We start from the raw sequence: 15,684 nt of genomic DNA on the forward strand, positions 1-15,684 counted from the left end.
ACACGTTAATCCAGGGTATAAGCTAATCCCATTCAAAATTTCTCCCAAATCCATCCAGCCATCACACACACCAACACACACACGGTGCTTCCGCATTTATAATATTCAGAGTGATTTAGGTACCCTAACATATGGGTTTCATGTAACGCACATTGCCTTCAAAAACCACGTGTGACACTTTCATGTTCTCTTTCTCACTATATGCAAACTAATAGTCGTACGGAAAAAATGAACGGGACAATTTTGTAGGAAATTTAATGTAGTTAAATTTTGTACTGGAATACCTTTTCGCTGGAGTATAAGGTTTTCGAATTATAAAAAAAGACTCGTTTGAAGGTGATTTTCGTACGTTTTTCTTGAATAATTCAAGAAGTACGGTCTCTAGCGGAAACGTATCCCAGTACAAAATTTAACACCACTAAATTTCCTACAAAAAGTTCCTGTTCATTTTTTTCTCTAGGACTAACAGTTTGCACGTAGCGAGAGAGAGAATATGAAAATCTTGTGCCTCGTATTTGAGGGCGTTGCAGGTTGCATATAACCTATTGATAGGAGCTGAACCATATCGTGTATGAGAATTACTGTACCATAGCAATGAAACAATACTCTCGTAAATCCTGGATTTAAAACTTATTGCTATTACATGAGCTGCTTTGTTTGGTTACGTTGAGCTTATATTTTATGTAAATTCCAATAAACCCCCATTATTTAAAGAATCGTTACTGCACGTGTAAAACAGATTCAAAAATCTAGTAAGTTAATGTGTCAATTACTTGCCTTTAAGCACGTAAGCGAAAGAAAGTTGCTTAAAGGTTTGAAATTACGCTTAAAGTTTGTTGGATATCACAGACTGCTCTCAATCCCAAATAAAGATGGGCATTTGCTCGCCGTCAGTTCCGTTGCCTCGAGACGAATGCACAGTTTCTAACTGAAATACTAGTCTCATTGTGTTAAATTTTTAACATAAGATGATATCTTCTAAAGAGCAGAGTATGTCAGAATTTAAATGTTTAATTCGGTCAGTATTATGCGAAATATTAGAAATCAAATTTATGTCACCCTCTGGAAGCCGTTATATTGACTTATATTGACAACCTGCAAATGCATCAGGTTACACTGACGCCAAATTTTTTTTTTAAAGAATGTAACACCCTCAAGGGTTGTGTTCACTGCCACTAGGGTATAACATGTGCATACTGAGATGATGTAGTGTTAGTCATACATTTGTCATCGTCATCTACGACCAGATGGCGCTCGGTGCTTAGGAGGCCTTTCTGTGAACCCTTGACCTCCCCTCCCCCCACCCCTCCTCTACTTCCCAGTTTCGACTTTGTAGGCAGTAAGTGTGCTGAGTTTAGGCGTGGACAGCATTTGCAACACTCATTCTAGGGTACAACCACGCTCCACCGCCGAGTACGTACTCTTGTTGAACAGTTTCAACCATTCGAACGGGATTACATTGTGGACCTGCGGGAAGCTGGAGGGACGTCCCAGATCTGTAGGCCTCACGCATGTGAAGATGACGCACTGTGCGAGCTGCGGTGACCGACCGAACATCGTACAGGGATGTAATCCGGCCAATGTTGCAAGTGCTGTGTTTTCAGGGACCATTGGAAACCAGTGTTGCCAACAGTTAAAGCGACCTCCCTCCAGTTTTAAATGCAAAAACCACCAGAAAAACAATAACAAAAGTGCCCTACTCTCATAATCGCCAAAAGTTCCACTAAATGCTTTAAAATTATTATGAAAGAAAATAATAAGTATGTCACTAATTAGTTTCCTTTATTATTGAGTAATAAAATATTCACAATCATACAAAACAGGAACATACAAAAGTTCTATAACAACAGCTAATTATTTAAATGAATTCGTCTTCTTCAGATGAATCATTTTTGTCTGCATCATCATCATCATCATCATTGGCAGTTTCAGATTGATACGATTCTTTGGTACGGATTTGTTTCACAACGTTTATTGGACTTTCAAATTCGTTGCAGCATTTTCCTGCCAACCTCAACCCACAGCGTATTCTTAATATAGCAGTTAAAGATTTAACTTCATTCTATTTCTGTGCTTGTTTTCTTATTACATTAGTACTGCTAAATAGTCTGTCTACATCGGCATTGGAATGAAGCAATATTAGGAGAGTAATCGCAAAAGTTGTTAATTCCTCAAATCTGGATTCCCCTTGAGTATTTTGAAATTCAATATTTCATTCAAACTTTTTTTTATCTTTGGTCTCACTCCAGTTCAACAAATGAATTTGTCGCGACTGATCATCCACTCTCGCTATAAATTCTAAACTTATTGAACTGAACCATTATGTGAATTAGATTTAATTTGTTGTGATTAAATACTCGTTCAACCCTTATTCTAGAAATTTGTTTTATCAACGTCGAATTTTCTGGTAACCTGTTTTTTATTTTCTCAATCAGACTTACTATAAATGTTATGCACCAATTACGCAACAATTATTTGTCTTCCAGTGGTAGTCCTTATGCTCTCATTTCACGCAACTGCTTTTCAAAGCGGAATCCCAGATAACATCTTCGAACGAAGAAATCACGAATATTTTGAGTAGAAATATTAACTTTATTTGCAGGTAACATAATTTGCTGACAAGCATATCTATCAGGTTGGTCAACTCATTACAGAGTTTGGTGTGATTCGTATCTTTCGACTCTAACATTACACTGACTCTGTTTATTTCAATTAATATTGGATATAAAAATGAAATATATGCGTAATTATTCTCGTTCGCATACATAGCGTGTAATTACTGTGCCATGTGATACCTTTCACGCACTTTAGCTCCGGAAAAATGTGTTTTTAGCTCTGACCATTGCATGTATATTGATACAACAGATTCTATTGATAACCACCTTGTCTGGCACGCTTTAACTATTTTTAACGGTTCCTGTCCATCGTTGATAGTTTTTTATAGCTCCTTATAAAGAGATTGTCTGGAAGAGGAGCGATTAAACTAGTCATTTGCCTCTCTAATTAAAAACTCCAAATTTCTCGGTGGAAATTCTTTTGGAGCAGCCGAAACAGGCAGTTGCAAGGAATGGCACAAGCAACGTACTAAAATCAGGTGTGGTGCCTCTTCTTTCCATTTCGTAAATTGTCTTGTTTGCTCTAACCATGATAGAAGCACTATGTGTACCAATGCCAGTTAAATTTTCAAGTTGCAAAAAGAATCGTTGAAGTGTCTTCCTTATAGCAGGGACAATTGCTTCACCATTACACTCGTGCAGTTCAGCAAGGTCAGGGTATGTACATACTATTTTTTGGTGTAATTTACTGTAATAAACTGTAATCGATCCCAAGTATTTACGAACAGCAATATCAATAGATTCATCAATTAATAAGCTGAATGATTGATCTTTGCAATCTTGTTTTAGAACGTCAGTGAAATGCGGTGCTAACACGATTTCTTATAACTAAGGTGCAGTTAGTTCTGTGCAACTGAACTTTTTCGATATCTTTTTCATGACTGTGATCGATTACCTCTCCGAAATGGTCGACTGCACGTATACTAGTATGCATGGTTGTGAATAATACAAGTCTTGCTTCTTTCTTTTTTTATTCCCGATGGGCTCCGACTTAAAACCAATTTTAGGCTGCATAGTTACAATCTGCAACAATTTACGTAGTCAAACAGTGGTCAAAGATGTAAAACCCATCAAAGGAAGACTATCAATTTAAAAAAAAGTTTGCTTGCCTTTTTATTTTGTAGATGCTTCTTTGACATTCCATGAGACTTCAAATCTCCATAGTGACACCTTAAATCTGTTCTACAATACCTGCACTTCGCTGTCTGACCTGTAGTACTTCACATAACTTGAAGTCAATCTTTTAAATATGGGTCTTGAAGCCAAGAATCCCGGTACTTTTGCGTATATTGTGGTTTCAGCATCGTTATACAGGTATGAAGTCGTGAAATAATACCATACACTGAGAATCACAGTTGTATAGTGCACACCATGAACGACGACAGTCGAATTACTTTTTCTGCGCATCTAACGTGTTGCACCCTGCGTGAGCCATCAAGGGCTCAGTGGTAATTCGAAGAGACAGTGAAATAAGTGAGAACTCATTGCTTGAAACCGGTTGCTGCATTCACTGCACCTGCGCAAGCCGCCTTCGCTCGTGAAATGAACTATAGCTGTTGTGGTCTTCAGTCCAGAGACTGGTTTGATGCAGCTCTCCATGCTACTCTATCCTGTGCAAGCTTCTTCATCTCTCAGTACCTACTGCAACCTACATCCTTCTGAATCTGTTTAGTGTATTCATCTCTTGGTCTCCCTCTACGATTTTTACCCTCCACGCTGCCCTCCAATACTAAATTGGTGATCCCTTGATGCCTTACAACACGTCCTACCAACCAATCCCGTCTTCTAGCCAAGTTGTGCCACAAACTCCTCTTCTCCCCAATTCTATTCAGTACCTGCTCATTAGTTATGTGATCTATCCATCTAATCTTCAGCATTCTTCTGTAGCACCACATTTCGAAAGCTTCTATTTTCTTCTTGTCTAAACTATTTATCGTCCACGTTTCAATTCCATACATGGCTACACTCCATACAAATACTTTCAGAAACGACTTCCTGACACTTAAATCTATACTCGATGTTAACAAATTTCTCTTCTTCAGAAACACTTTCCTTGTCATTGCCAGTCTACATTTTATATCCTCTACTTCGACCATCATCAGTTATTTTACTCCCTAAATAGCAAAACTCCTTTACTACTTTAAGTGTCTCATTTCCTAATCTAATTCCCTCAGCATCACCCGACTTAATTCGACCACATTCCATTATCCTCCTTTTACTTTTGTTTATGTTCATCTTATACCCTCCTTTCAAGACACTGTCCATTCCGTTCTATTGCTCTTTCATGTCCTTTGCTGTCTCTGACAGAATTACATTGTCATCGGCGAGCCTCAAAGTTTTTATTTCTCCTCCATGGATTTTAATACCTACTCCGAATTTTTATTTTGTTTCCTTTACTGCTTGCTCAATACACAGATTGAATAACATTGCGGAGAGGCTACAACCCTGTTTCACTCCTTTCCCAACCACTGCTTCCCTTTCATGCCCCTCGACTCTTATAACTGCCATCTGGTTCCTGTACAAATTGTAAATAGCCTTTCGCTTCCTGTGTTTTACCCCTGCCACCTTCAGAATTTGAAAGAGAGTATTACAGTCAACATTGTGTAAAGCTTTCTCTAAGTCTACAAATGCCAGAACTATAGCTAGGTGCTACGAAATACCATTCATTCTACAGGGAATCCCGCCATGTAGTCTATCGAGTGAGATGGTTCGTTTCATATCACACTGTAATGCATCTGTACTGTCTTCGCAGTAAAAGTTAAATACTCTTGAAATCAAAGTAGAAATAACATATTTCGAAACATATAAATAGCTTAGTGGTTGAGAGATCGCATTTTCAATAACTGAAACTGAATTTACTACAACATTAAAAAAACCCGCCAGCCATTAGAAGCAATGTTTCGCCAGTAATTTGGCAACACTATTGGAAACAGTCTGCTTGTAGCACTAAGAACACATGTCAGTCTGGCCAGACTACCACTGGCATCACGACACCGCCAAGCATGGATACTCTGGTGTCGTGAAAGAATTTATTGGAATGCCACTCTGTTATCAGTGACGAGAGTAGTTTCTATGTGCAATGAAGTGGTGGATGCACAGGTCTGAGCAGCTGCCTATTACTGAGTGCATTCACCCACGACACTCAGATATCACCCCACGCTTCATGGTGTGGCAGGCAGTCAGTTACAACTCGCTGTCGCATTTGGTCTTTCTGCAGGGTAAAACCAACCACTGGTCTCTACACTGTACAGGCTCTTACTGCCACACTACTGCCATTTCTTCGACAGGAAGGCGGTGTGCTTTTTCAGCAGGACAATGCACGTCCACATACGGCTGCTGTGACTGAACGTGCTCTTTGTGGTGCTCAATAACTACCCTGGCCAAAAAGATCACCAGATCTCTCGCCAGTTGCATACGTGTGGGACATGATCAAGTGGAAACTTACTACTTTCCGGAGCCTGCAAGAGCCACTGCGTACTGCAACGAAAGATGCAGGATGTCCTGGACAATCTACAGCAGTATGCCATTCAGCATCTTTACAATCGTTTGCATGCGAGAACAAACGCCAGCGTTGCCACAAGACGAGAGTATCCTATATTAATGTAACTGTTCAGACACCATTTACTGTCACATCTGTGTTTCATTTGGTATGAATTTGCTATCAAATACTCCTACATGGATGAACTGCTCGTCACACCGCTTGTCCAATAGTGTAGACACACAGATCATCATCGTATATTCAATGATCAATCATATAATCACATCAACACACACACACACACACACACACACACACACACACACACACACACACAGAGAGAGAGAGAGAGAGAGAGAGAGAGAGACTGGAATCACTTACCCAGAAAAATCACTTACCCTAACAGCAGGAACATGCTTAGGACTACCCTTCCAGACCGGAATGTTTTCTGGACGATGGAAAATTTTTTATTTTTTGTGATAATGCTCTTAGGTAAGTTTTTTAATGTTTCAGATGCAAGATTTATATGAAAATATGTTCTCGTTTTGACGACTTATTTTGTGCACTTTGCTTCACTAATTACGAGATATTCTATCTTTTCTTTCTCGGGCCTGTGTCCCGCTCCAGTGCGGAGTCGGCTTTGTTATGACGGAACTGGCAGTGTTAGGTGCAGAGGGTGGTCGGATGCCCTTCCTGCCGCCACCCCGAACCCCCCAGCTGCCTGCGTCAAGTTAAGTCATGAATAGTGCGAACGTTTTCAAATGTCTGTGAGTAGTGTAACTGAGGCGGAACTTCGGGACCAGCCCAATATTCACCTATCGGGATGTGGAAAACCGCCTAAAAACCACATCCAGGCTGGCCGGCATACCGGCCCTTGCCGTTAATCCGCTGGGCGGATTCGATCCGGGGCCGGCGCGCCTACCTGAGTCCAGGAAGCAGCGCATTAGCGCTCTCGGCTACCCTGGCGGGTAATTACGAGATATTCTCTATTGAAATAAATAATAATATGATCATTTAATAATTACCGTGAAGAATAACAACAACAATATTCAATTGTACATGGGAATATAGCGAACCAAGGATGTGTGTCTATTCTGGTGGTCGCAAGCTGCTGCGAACTACTACACTGACTTGCTGATATTTTCATAGTGACGCCCAAGAGTTGGCAGCATATGTGCATGATGAAAAGGTTGAACATTCACAAATGTGTACCTCAGGATTCCATTGGGAAAAAATATTTCTGTTGTAGCTAAGACACGGTGAAACTTAATATACACAGTTATAGCCAGAGAACTGAAAGGGGTAACACACTCCAAGAACAAGGGGGAAAAGAAAAAAAAGAGGCGCCATGCAGGAATTATCAGAATGCGGTAGATGTGACGTACATGTGCTGGCAAACAAATGATTACGATTTTCAAAAAATTGGATAATTTAGTAGAGAAAGAGCTTCATAAACTGAAAGCGTCAATAACACGGTAGTCCACCTCTGGCCCTTATGCAAGCAGTTATTCGGATTGACATTGACTTATAGAGTTGTTGGATGTTGTCCTGAGCGCCATCTTGCCGTATTCTGTCCAATCGGCGCGGGCGATCGTCAAAATCGCGAGCTGGTTTGAGGGCATGCTCAAAATGCTCGTAATGTAACGTTCGCAATTGGAGAGGAAGATCCGGCGACGTTGCTGTCCAAGGTATGGTTTGGCGAGGACGAAGACAAGCAGTAGAAATTCTCACTGTGGTGAGCGCGCATTATCTTGCTGAAATGTAAGCCCAGGATGGCTTGCCATGAAGGAGAACAAAATGTGACGTAGAAAATCGCCGACGTACCGCTATGCTTCCGATGACAACTAATTGGGTCCTGTTATGAAAAGAAATGGCTTCCCAGACCATTACTCCTGATTATCGGGCTGTATGGCAGACGACAGTCATTTGCTACCAGACTGCTGTCCTGAGCGTTTCCAGACACATCTTGGGTGGTAATTGGGGCTCAATTCGAAGCGACTCGTCACTGAAGACGACTGTACTCGAGTCTACATCTACATCCATACTCCGCAAGCCACCTAACGGTGTGTGGCGGAGGGTACCTTGAGTACCTCTATCAGTCCTCCCTTCTATTCCAGACTCGCATTGTTCGTGGAAAGAAAGGTGGTTGGTATGCCTCTGTGTGGGCTCTAATGTCTCTGATTTTATCCTCATGGTCTCTTCGCGAGATATACGTAGGAGGGGGCAATATACTGCTTGACTCCTCGGTGAAGGTATGAGCTACTGAGCGACTCTCTTGCAGAGTCTTCCACTGGAGTTTATCTATCATCTCCGTAACGCTTTCGCGATTACTAAATGATCCTGTAACGAAGAGCCCCGCTCTCCGTTGGATCTTCTCTATCTCTTCTATGAACCCTATCTACATCTACATTTATACTCCGCAAGCCACCCAACGGTGTGTGGCGGAGGGCACTTTACGTGCCACTGTCATTACCTCCCTTTCCTGTTCCAGTCGCGTATGGTTCGCGGGAAGAACGACTGTCTGAAAGCCTCCGTGCGCGCTCTAATCTCTCTAATTTTACATTCGTGATCTCCTCGGGAGGTATAAGTAGGAGGAAGCAATATATTCGATACCTTATCCAGAAACGCACCCTCTCGAAACCTGGCGAGCAAGCTACACCGCGATGCAGAGCGCCTCTCTTGCAGAGTCGGCCACTTGAGTTTGTTAAACATCTCCGTAACGGTATCACGGTTACCAAATAACCCTGTGACGAAACGCGCCGCTCTTCTTTGGATCTTCTCTATCTCCTCCGTCAACCCGATCTGGTACGGATCCCACACTGATGAGCAATACTCAAGTATAGGTCGAACGAGTGTTTTGTAAGCCACCTCCTTTGTTGATGGACTACATTTTCTAAGGACTCTCCCAATGAATCTCAACCTGGTACCTGCCTTACCAACAATTAATTTTATATGATCATTCCACTTCAAATCGTTCCGCACGCATACCCCCTGATATTTTACAGAAGTAACTGCTACCAGTGTTTGTTCCGCTATCATATAATCATACAATAAAGGATCCTTCTTTCTATGTATTCGCAATACATTACATTTGTCTATGTTAAGGTTCAGTTGCCACTCCCTGCACCAAGTGCCTATCCGCTGCAGATCTTCCTGCATTTCGCTACAATTTTCTAATGCTGCAACTTCTCTGTATACTACAGCATCATCCGCGAAAAGCCGCATGGAACTTCCGACACTATCTACTAGGTCATTTATATATATTGTGAAAAGCAATGGTCCCATAACACTCCCCTGTGGCACGCCAGAGGTTACTTTAACGTCTGTAGACGTCTCTCCATTGATAACAACATGCTGTGTTCTGTTTGCTAAAAACTCTTCAATCCAGCCACACAGCTGGTCTGATATTCCGTAGGCTCTTACTTTGTTTATCAGGCGACAGTGCGGAACTGTATCGAACGCCTTCCGCAAGTCAAGAAAAATAGCATCTACCTGGGAGCCTGTATCTAATATTTTCTGGGTCTCATGAACAAATAAAGCGAGTTGGGTCTCTCACGATCGCTGTTTCCGGAATCCTTGTTGATTCCTACAGAGTAGATTCTGGGTTTCCAAAAACGACATGGTACTCGAGCAAAAAACATGTTCCAAAATTCTACAACAGATCGACGTCAGAGATATAGGTCTATAGTTTTGCGCATCTGCTCGACGACCCTTCTTGAAGACTGGGACTACCTGTGCTCTTTTCCAATCATTTGGAACCTTCCGTTCCTCTAGAGACTTGCGGTATACGGCTGTTAGAAGGGGGGTGGGCAAGTTCTTTCGCGTGGGATCCCACACTGCTGAGCAGTATTCAAGCAGTGGGCGAACAAGTGTACAGTAACCTACTTCCTACGTTTTCGGACTGCATTTCCTTATGATTCTTCCGATGAATATGAAGTCTGGCATCTGCTTTACCGACGATTAATTTTATATGGTCATTACATTTTAAATCACTCCTAATGCCTACTCCCAGATAATTTATGGAATTAACTGCCTCCAGTTGCTGACCTGCTATATTGTAGCTAAATGATAAAGGATCTATCTTTCTATGTATTCGCAGCACATTACAGTTGTCTACGTTGAGATTCAATTGCCATTCCCTGCACCATGCGTCAATTCATTGCAGATCTTCCTGTATTTCAGTACAATTTTCCATTGTTACAACCTTTCGATATACTACAGCATCATTCGCAAAAAGGCTCAGTGAACTTCCGATGTTATCCACAAGGTCACATATATATATTTTGAATAGCAACGGTCCTACGACACTCCCCTGCGGCACACTTGAAATCATTCTTACTTCGGAAGACTTCCCTCTATTTAGAATGACATGCTGCGTTCTGTTATCTAGGAACTCTTCAATCCAATCACACAAATGGTCTGATAGTCCATATTCTCTTACTTTGTTCATTAAACGACTGTGGTGAAATGTATCAAACGCCTTGCGAAAGTCAAGAAACACGGAATCTACCTGGGAACGCGTGTCTATGGCCCTCTGAGTCTCGTGGACGAATAGCGCGAGCTGGGTTTCGCTCGATAGTCTTTTTCGAAACCCATGCTGATTAGTATAGATTTCTAGTCTCCAGAAAAGTCATTATACTCGAACATAATACGTGTTCCAAAATTCCAGGTCTATAGTTCTGCACATCTGTTCGACGTCCCTTCTTGAAAACGGGGATGACCTGTGCCCTTTTCCACTCTTTTGGAACGCTACGCTCTTCTAGAGACCTACGGTACACCGCTGCAAGAAGGGAGGCAAGTTCCTTCGCGTACTCTGTGTAAAATGGAACTGGTATCCCGTCAGGTCCAGCGGCCGTTCCTCTTTTGACCGATTTTAATTGTTTCTCTATCCCTCTGTCGTCTGTTTCGATATCTACCATTTTGTCGTCTGTGCGACAATCTAGAGAGGGAACTACAGTGCAGTCTTCCTATGTGAAACAGCTTTGGAAAAAGACATTTAGTATTTCGCCCTTTAGTCTGTCATCTTCTGTTTCAGTACCATTTTCGTCACAGAGTGTCTGGACATTTTGTTTTGATCCACCTACCGCTTTGCCATAAGACCAAAATTGAAGTCAATGAGCATCTAGGTCAAAGACCTGTCAGAAGACGCCTCGGACAACGGTGGGACACCAACCTGATTGTCGCCCCCCCCCCCCCCCCCATACAGCCCAACAACCGCAAGTGATGGTCTAGAATATCATTTATTTCCATAGCAGAACCACTTCACTTGTCATCCGCGGCACTCTCACAGCACAATGGTATGTCGACGATATTCTACGCCTCGTGCTATTATTAAAAAAAAATTTAAAAAATTAGAAAAAATTTCAAATGTGTGTGAAATCTTATGGGACTGCTAAGGTCATCAGTCCCTAAGATTACACATTACTTAACCTAAATTATCCTAAGAACAAACACACACTCTAATGCCCGAGGGAGGATTCGAACCTACACCGTGACCAGCCGCACAGTCCATGACTGTAGCGCCTCCGAACGCTCCGCTAATCCCATGCGGCGTGCTATTATCTTTCATAGCAAACCATCGTACGTTTCATCAAGACAATGCCCGCCCCCACGCGACGAGTGTGTGTACTGCTTGTCTTCATGCTTACCAAACCCTACCTTGGCAAGCAAGGTCGCTGGATTTGTTCCAAACTAAGGTCGTTTGGAACATTATGAGTAGAGCCCGCCAACTATTTTGAGATTTTGACTAATTAACGCGCCGATTGGAAAGAATTTGGCACGATAGCCCTCAGGAGGGCATCCAACAACTTTATCAATCAACGCCAAGCCGAATAACTGCTTGCATAAAGGCTAGAGGTAGACCAACGCAGCCGGCCGTTGGTGGCCGAGCGGTTCTAGGCGCTTCAGTCGCAGGTTCGAATCCTGCCTCGGGCATGGATGTGTGTGATGTCCTTAGGTTAGTTAGGTTTAAGTAGTTCTAAGTTCTAGGGGACTGATGACCTCAGCAGTTAAGTCCCACAGTGCTCAGAGCCATTTGAACCATTTTTTTAGACCAACGCATTATTTACTTGCTCAGTTTGTGAAACTCTTTGTCTCCAATAAATCACACAATTTTTCAGAAACTGTACTCATTTGTTTGTCTGTACACGTACTGCACATCTACCGATTTTGGATGATCAATCACGATGCCCTGTTGCTCTCTCCCCCCCGCCCCACTCTTAGAGAGTAACAGTAGGACATCTATAGAAACCTTCCAAAAACTTGCAGTTGTTGTCAGTGTCACGGCATCGTTATTTTATATATTCTTTACACTTTTAGGGGCAACGGCCTTGCCGCAGTGGATACACCGGTTCCCGTCAGATCACCGAAGTTAAGCGCTGTTGGGCATGGCTAGCACTTGGATGGGTGACCATTCGGCCCGTCATGCGCTGCTGCCATTTTTCGGGGTGCACTCAACCTCGTGATGCCAATTGAGGAGCTACTCGACCGATCAGTAGCGGTACCGGTCTAAGAAAACCATCATAACGACCTGGAGAGCGGTGTGCTGATTACACGCCCCTCCTATCCGCATCCTCATTGAGGATGACACGGCTGTCGGATGGTCCCGATGGGCCACTTGCTTACACTTTTAGCGCCTGATAAGCAATGATGCTTATTTCTGTTTACAGAAAATTTATGTAACGTAAATACGACTGGGAAAACAGCTTTTTATAATGCTTCTCACCTACATAAAACGTGCACGTTACTTAAAGTGTAGTACTAAAACTTGTGCTTCCATGTGCTGCCTCCAACGCCTCACATGCACAACTGAGATAAATCCACATGGTAAACTGCCATGTAATCCTCCGAAACGCGAGGCGGTAAGAATAATAAAAGATGACTGATTACAGCTGTTTGTAGTTTAAACTTGCATCTATAGCGGCGACAGTCAAGAATAATTTAAAATGTTGGCACTCAAAATTAATCAAGAACATTTATTCGTCCATCACTTACCCAAACAGCATAAACGTCAGTGAGAGAAGTTATTTGTAGTCCTACCTGAAAAAGAAAGAGCTTTTGTTGGTAATGGTGAAGTAATGGGAAAGTACAATATAATTTTTGAAGCTATTGATATGAATGTGTTGGTACCCTTGCTGTTCATGTTAATGATATTGCGGACAATATTAGTGGTAACCTCAGACCTTTCGCTGCAGATAATGCAGCTATCTATAATGAAGCACTGTCTGAAAGAAGCTGCACAAATAGTCAGATGTTGATAAGATTTCACAGTGGTGCAAAGTTTGGCAATTTGCTTCAAATGTTCAGAAATGTAAGACTGTGTGCACTTCACAAAATAAAAAAAGCGTATTATCCTATGGCTATAATTGGTAACAGTTATAATGTGTAAACTCTTACAAATACTTGGTTGTAAGACTTTGTAGGGAGGAATAGTCACGCGAGAAACCCGTCCTAGAATATTGCTGAGGTGTGTGGTATGCGTACCAAATGCGACTAACGGGGGATACTGAACGTATAGAGAATGATCACAGGTTAGTTAGACCCGTGGGATAGTGTGACAGAGATGTTGAAGAAACTGAACTGGCACACTCTTGAAGATAGGCGCACACTATCACGAGAAAGTCTACTTATGAAGTTTGAAGAAGTGGTTGAATGATGACTGTACAACCCCCTCCGTATTGCTTCTGTAGGAACTGCGAGGAGAGGCTTGTGTTAATTACAGCTCGCGAAGAAGCACTGAAACATTTACTAGCTGACAAGCCTGGCATTGCCCGGGTATTCGTTTTGACAATTTTCTACTTGAAACGGGAAAAAAATGAACTGTGTTTGTAGAGTAATGCTAAAAAATATTCCATTTCCACGTATTCGTTGAAACGCCTTTGAAATTATGAGACAGTCGTATGAAAAAATACGCATAATGTACAAATTTATAAGCACAGCTTCTCCATGACAACCCTTCTTCATAGCTCTGTAGCCGGCTCCTACTTTCTTGTACGGCCGTTCGCGCTTCACCTACCAAAAGCGCTGCGAGATATCAGGGAGTTCTTTAAGTCGACTCGACTGTAGGAGTGCATTAGTAGTAAAGAATACATTTATTAAAGCTTCGTACATGATGCGCACATGCACACACACACTATTCACTTTTATAATATTTATGGATTCTTTTCGGGCTTCATACATGAATGGCAATGGCATTGCTGCAGTGGATACACCGGTTCCCGTCAGATCGCCGAAGTTAAGCCCTTTCGGGCGTGGATGGCGTTTGGATGGGTGACCATCCGGGCCGCCGTGCGCTGTAGCCATTTTTCGGGGTTCACTCAGCCTCGTGATGCCAATTGAGGAGCTACTCGACCGAATAGCAGCGGCTCCGGTCAAAGAAAACGATCATAACGATCGGGTGAGCGGTGTGCTGACCACACGCCCCTCCTATCCGCATCCTCATCTGAGCATGACACGGCGGTCGGATGGTCCTGAAAGGCTTTTCCATACATGAATAGATCGGGAAGAAGCCCGAATAACGGTACAGTGCGAAGAATCTTCTGCCAAGCATACCACATCGGTTTGCAGATGTAATGTGAATGTTGATGAAGATTTATGATGGAGAGACGTTACAGATCTAGGCGGGGAAAGGTTCATACCAGTCTGAAGCAAAATGCAAGAACCATAAGGAAATGTTCGGTTGCATCAATTATCCGACCGACTCTTCGGCATCGTTTAAAAAAAAATGGTTCAAATGGATCTGAGCACTATGTGACTTAACATCTGTGGTCATCAGTCCCCTAGAACTTAGAACTACTTAAACCTAACTAACCTAAGGACATCACACACATCCATGCCCGAGGCAGGATTCGAACCTGCGACCGTAGCAGTCTCGCGGTTCCGGACTGAGCGCCTGAACCGCTAGACCACCGCGGCCGGCAGCATCGTTTACCAGTGCACGAACTATGGCAGTGGGATGATTCGCAGAAAAGATGTGCAATTCGTCACGAGCTTGTTCAGTCACCACCAGGCAGGCAGTGTACGGCTACGTCGCCCATCAGGTGCATGCTGTTGTGCGCCCTCCGACAAATCCTTCTCACAGTGAGTTGCCCTCAGAACGCGACGGGATTGTTGCGCAGTCGTCCACAGATTCTGTCAGTCACCTACAGTATTCGGCGCGATCATGACAGATTCCCATTGCTGCACCAAGGACTTTTTGACGGAATTTATATACAAGTACAAGTAGTGCTTGCGGAAAGTGAGCCCCAAAAACTATATAAATAAGAATTTAATGGCAGAAGCTGATGATAGATTCGTTGAGGTTTGCAAACCAGTTGTCCTTGAAGTGAACCTTGACTGTTGAAGGGGCACACTTATAAAGGAAATGAAGCAAGCTTGCGGCAGTATGCATAATGGCAGGTCTCGACATTCATGAAGATGCAAACCAAGTTCTTTTTTCTGATGATACAAGTATAGTAATCACACCCGAGAAGCAAGAATCAGCCGAGGAAATTGCAAATAATGTCTTTCAGAAAATTATTAAGTGGTTCTCTGCAAATGGACTCACTAAATTTTGAGAGAACACAGTTTATACAATTCTGTAAAGTAAATGGC

The 15,684-nt window shown here is 42.6% G+C and overlaps 1 protein-coding gene and 1 pseudogene across 1 annotated transcript in view; both read left to right on the plus strand.

Moving 5' to 3' along the window:
- LOC124552314 overlaps positions 1–15,684 on the plus strand; it is an 80,544-nt gene that overhangs the window by 2,651 nt on the left and 62,209 nt on the right. The window lies entirely within an intron of this gene.
- LOC124552749 lies at positions 12,413–12,530 on the plus strand (annotated as a pseudogene).

Source organism: Schistocerca americana, chromosome 10, assembly GCF_021461395.2.
Source record: "Schistocerca americana isolate TAMUIC-IGC-003095 chromosome 10, iqSchAmer2.1, whole genome shotgun sequence".
In the NCBI taxonomy this organism is placed as follows: Eukaryota; Metazoa; Arthropoda; class Insecta; order Orthoptera; family Acrididae; genus Schistocerca; species Schistocerca americana.